This window comes from Coturnix japonica, unplaced genomic scaffold, assembly GCF_001577835.2.
Source record: "Coturnix japonica isolate 7356 unplaced genomic scaffold, Coturnix japonica 2.1 chrUnrandom688, whole genome shotgun sequence".
NCBI lineage: Eukaryota > Metazoa > Chordata > Aves > Galliformes > Phasianidae > Coturnix > Coturnix japonica.
In genome coordinates, this window is record NW_015440052.1 from 59,030 (window position 1) to 64,202 (window position 5,173).

Sequence of the window (5,173 nt, forward strand, 5' to 3'; positions counted from 1 at the left end):
TTCTTTTTCTTTTTCTTTTTCTTTTTCTTTTTCTTTTTCTTTTTCTTTTTCTTTTTCTTTTTCTTTTTCTTTTTCTTTTTCTTTTTCTTTTCTTTTCTTTTCTTTTCTTTTCTTTTCTTTTCTTTTCTTTTCTTTTCTTTTCTTTTCTTTTCTTTCCCTTACTCTTTTTCTTTCCCCTTTTTGTTACTTTTTCTTTTTCATTTTTTCTATTTCTTTCTTTTTCTGTTTCTTTTCTTTTTTTTCTCTTTTTCTTTCTCTTTTTTCATTTTTTCTGTTTCTTTTTCTTTCTGTTTTTCTTTCTTTTTTCTTTTTTTTTTTTATCTTACTTTTTCTTTCTTTTTCTCTTCTTTATTCTTTTTTTTTTGCCTTTGTTTTCTTTTTGGCATTTGCATTTGTTTTCTCTCCTATGCTATTTGCCTTTTCCTTTCCTTTGCCATTTTGCCATTTGCAATTTTCTTCTGCCTTTGCCTTTTGGACTAACTGTGCCACTTACCTTTTGTCTTTGCGTTTTTCTTTTGCCTTTCACCTTTTCCTTTATGCTCTGTATTTTGCCATAGCCATTTGCTTTGACCCGTTGCCTTTGCATTTTCAGGTTTCCTTTTGGTGTTTGACTTTGCCTTCTGTCATATGCCATTTGCCATTTTCCTTGACACTTGGCAGTAGCATTTTCATTTTGCCTTTTGCATTTCCCTTTTATCTTTGCAGTTTCTTCTATGTCACTTACCTTTTACCTTTGCCTTTTGCCTTTTGTCTTACCTCTGTTGAATTTGCCCTCAGGTTTTTGCTTTTCGCACTGCCATTTGCTTTTGGCCTTTGCGTTTGCATTTTGCTTTTGGCATTTGACTTTGCCTTTTGTCCTGTGCCATTTGCCTTCCTTGTTTACCTTTGGCATTAGCTTTTTCACTTTACATTTTGCATTTCCCTTTTGCCTTGCGTTTTGTCCTACGCCACTTACCTTTTGACTTTGCCTTTTGTCTTTGCGTTTTGCCTTTGCTTTTGCCATTACGCTTTTTCTTTTGCTCCTTCATTTGCTTTTATCCGTTGTCTTTGTTTTTGCTTAGTGTTTTTGCTTAGTGTTTTTGCTTAGTGTTTTTGCTTAGCGTTTTTGCTTGGCGTTCTTGCTTAGCGTTTTTGCTTAGCGTTTTTTAGTGCTTTTGATTATTGCTTTTGATTAGTTTTTTGCTTAGTGCTTTTGCTTATTGTTTGTCATTCGTGCTTTTGCTTATTGTTTTTCATTTTTGTTTTTGCTTTTTGTTTTTGCTTAGTGTTTTTGCTTAGTGTTTTTGCTTAGTGTTTTTGCTTAGTGTTTTTGCTTAGTGTTCTTGCTTAGTGTTTTTGCTTAGTGGATTTTTCTTTAGTTTTTTTCCTAAGTGATTTTTTAATATTGTTTTTCTTTCTTGTCCTCTTTGTGTGTCTCCTGCCAGTGTGTGTCTCCTGCCAGTGTGTGTGTCTCCTTCCATGTGTGTGTCTCCTGCCAGTGTGTTTTTTCTTTCTGTCTTTTAATACTTCTCTGTTTACTCTCATGGCTGCTTAAATCCATGCCTGGTAGCTACCCTTACCTCCTCCTTGGCATGACTGCAGATGTTTTGCATTCCTACAAAGATATGTTTTGTTCTAAATGTCATCCGGAGACCCAATCTGGGCTTGTCACCCTGATGTAGCATCTCTGGTTGAGGCAGCAGCATGCCCTGTAGCTACCCATTCCTCCTCCCTGGCATGGATGTATTACTTTTTGTGTCCTCGAGACTCTGTTTGCATGTCTGCATTCTGTCTTTGATACTACTTTTCCCTAGTGCTTTCCCTTCGTACATTTCCTCAGAGTTTTTCCTCATTGATTTTTCTTAGTGTTGTTGCTTATTGTTTTTCCGTACTGTTGTGTTTTTTTTATTTTATTTTTTCTTTTTTTTTTTTTTTGTTTTCTTTGTTTGTTTCAGTTGTTATTGAATGCGTTTTTTTGTTTTTTCCTTATGCCGTTTTTTTTCATTTCTCTTTATCTTTAAATTTTATCTCGTTATCACTTACCGTAACTTATAGCCTGCAGTTCTTTTCCCCGAGCCAAAAGGATAATCTTTATCCCTAAAAATTTATAGCCCTTAGGCGTTTTAACACAACAGATATAGCCTTATCCCTAATAAAAAATGGGCCGCCCTTAGTCCTATGTACCAAGGTCTGCCCTTAACCATAGCCTGAAATATGAATTCTGAACTCTACTCCGAGCAGCCAGCCAGCACCAAACCCAGCTGATCTGTTGGGCCTGTTCGGCCTAAGCTGCGCTCAGCTCACCAACACAGCACAGCAGTCCTTCGGACAGGCTGTGTCAGGGTGATCTGTTCCACAGAAGGCACAGAGCTCAGTCTCCGCGTGCAGCACGCTCGCCAGAGCACCAGCTCTGCTCACCACCTGTGGGACACGTGCTCCTCCCACCGTGCCAACCATTGTGACCTCAGCAATGCTCGCATGACTTCTGCGCTTTCATCATAATGGAAGTGGACGCCTCCTAGATCCGAATTTAAGGAAACCAACGCCAGGGTCAGCCCATGGGGTGATCTGAAGTCAAACAACAGGGAAGTGAAGGTGACTCTTGTGCAGCTGTCATGGTTTTGCAATTTTCATTAAAAACCGGTCAAGACTAATGTGGCCTCACAGTGCTCAATGGAGTCCCAGGGGAGATAGTGGGAAGGAATAGGGGTGCACATCTGTATGCCCCGAGGCTGGTGCTCACCTCTCTGACTGTGGCTTTAGGCTCCAGAGCTGATGTTGGCTTCCCTTACTGTGGCTTTATGGCCCAGGGCCAGTGCCGGCCTCATGGGCTGGGGTTTGAGGCCCTTGGACCATTGCTGGCCTCACTGAGTGGGCCTTCTGCCAGTTGGATACAGCTGCTGGCTGAACTGGCCAGGATGGAGCCTTCCCTGTACAGCCTCCCATATGCATATCCACCCCAAGAATGGAAGTCCTCCTTCTATATGTACCCCATTCAACCACAATGTGGAAAGCAAACCATTTAGGCACCTGAAATGCTTCTGCTCCTGCAGTCTGGCAGAAAGCAATGCCCTCTGTTTCATGCCACCTCTGCACAAACTGGAAGGGAATGGGGAGACATATGTCAGATCCAATGGGACAGGACTTCACTGAATGCAGTTTAAAAGCAAATCACCCCAGCTCTTGGTTGGGCTGTTGCCCTCTATTGCTGGGGATCCCTGACCCCTGGCCTCTGGCTTTCCACCCATGCATCCTTCCTTGGAGCTAAGTGTGCCTTTCCCAGCAGCAAGCAGCAAGCTGGAGTCAGCACCAAAACCAAAACCTCCTTGCACCTTTCCCGTCCTCCTTTCACACATCGTCTTTTAGTTTCAGAAAATAGGGCCAGACCCCAGTGAAACAAGAGCTCTAGGACAAAGCAGCTGCTTTATTTTCCTCCTTCCCTTTCCTCATCTACACCCCACAGAAAGACCATTTGCCAAGTAAGGGATGCAGTGATCGGGTTTATGAGGGGCAAAGCGAATCAAGCTTAATTTCAGAGGCTTGTCTCTTCCATGTTACTTCCCTGAGGTCTGATACAATCCTAATGCAAATCGAAAGACTAGACCCCATTAGTACTGTATGTATGTATGATGTTTTGCTAACTCAATGTGTAAAGAAATTAATGCTGGACTTATTTTATATTTGAAAGCCTATTATGACTACTTATTGCTGGAGTGTTTTTGTTGCTTTTTTTTTTTCCCCTTCCAATACTATTAAAATTGTCAATATAATAGTCTACTTGAATTTATTCTCTTCTAAGAATTGTATTGCAGTTTATTGTTGAAATATAAAGGTATAATTTTATTTTGACCAACTTGTTAATATTTTTAGGGTGATGCTGATTCTGTAGTAATAAAAATGGAATTTGATGAAGAATTTGGTGTGCAAGCTGAGAGTGGTGGGGATGACGCAGTGAATACAGCAGCCTTAGCAGCTAATATCGCTAAAGTGAAGAAAGAGAAGGAGGAGCCTGGTGAGATATCCTTACACAGTCATCATTAAGCTTGAATGAGAACTAATTTTGCATTAATTGTATTTTTAACACATTATGAGAAGGGAAATATACCACAATAAGTATTTCATCTGATTTTCTTCCTTAAAGAGATGTGTAGAAATACTTCAAAACAATTCTGTATTACTTACAGCATACAATCCCAGTTCTCCCAACCATAAGATTTGTGCCCCAGTCTCCTTACAGCATTGTTGTCCTTCTCTGGACATGCTTCAGGGCCTGGATTCTTTCATGTAGTGAAAGACCCAAAACTGAACATGGTGTTCAAGATGCGGCCTGGCCAGAGCTGAGTACAGGGGGATCACCTCCCTGCTCCTGCTGGTTGCACAACTTCTGATGTTTGGTAGCAGTTTAAATTATGTGCCTCCATTCTTCTAGATTCAAATAAGACTTTTTTTTCTCAAGTTCCTTTGTAATCTGAGGCAGGCCCTGCTGAGTAACTTCCCCTTTCTTATATTTATGCGGTAACATAACTATACTGAAATGTGTAAAAATGTATTTTTCTTTCAGCTGAGAGGCCCAAGTACACATTTGACTTTTCAGAAGAAGACGACGATGTCGATGATGATGCCAACTATAACAATGACTTAGATGAGCTTAAAGTAAAAGCTTCTCCAGGTATAAATGACAGAGAGGAGGAGTTTGTTCCCTCTGACAATTTAGAATAGGATGAATATGACTTTTCTCCAGTCAAAACAAAGCCATCTCTAGAGTAAGTATTGTAACTTAGCAGTGTATATTTTAAATACATTTATTTTTAAAATATTTAAAATATTTAGGCCAGTCAGCCTCACCTCTGTCCCAGGGAAGGTGATGGAACAGCTTGTGCTGGATGCCATCTCCAGACAACTGGGTGATAAGGAGGTTATCAGGAGTACTCAGCATGGGTTCACCAAGGGGAGGTTGTGCTCGACCAACCTGGTGGCCTTTTATGAAGATGCCACTACAGCTGGGGGACAGGGGGAGGGCGGTTAGATGTAAGTGCTAGCATTTGTATTTCAGTAGAGGGCTTTTGATACTGTTCCGCCCATGATTAATGTCTTCGTAACAAAGCTTGGGAAGTATGGGATAAGATGAGTGGATTGGTGAAGTGGGTTCGAGAATTGGCTGACTCTGGCAAGAGTGCAGACGGGTTTGTTGTTG

The 5,173-nt window shown here is 40.7% G+C and overlaps 1 long non-coding RNA gene across 1 annotated transcript; it reads right to left on the reverse strand.

Moving 5' to 3' along the window:
• Nucleotides 1-1,948: 1,948 nt before the first annotated feature.
• On the reverse strand, nucleotides 1,949-3,537 carry LOC116652692. Its single transcript, XR_004305832.1, has 2 exons — nucleotides 2,284-3,537; nucleotides 1,949-2,076 (listed from the first exon to the last, which is right to left on the reverse strand). It is a non-coding gene; the product is annotated as an uncharacterized LOC116652692 (long non-coding RNA).
• Between the last annotated feature and the right edge of the window lie 1,636 nt (nucleotides 3,538-5,173).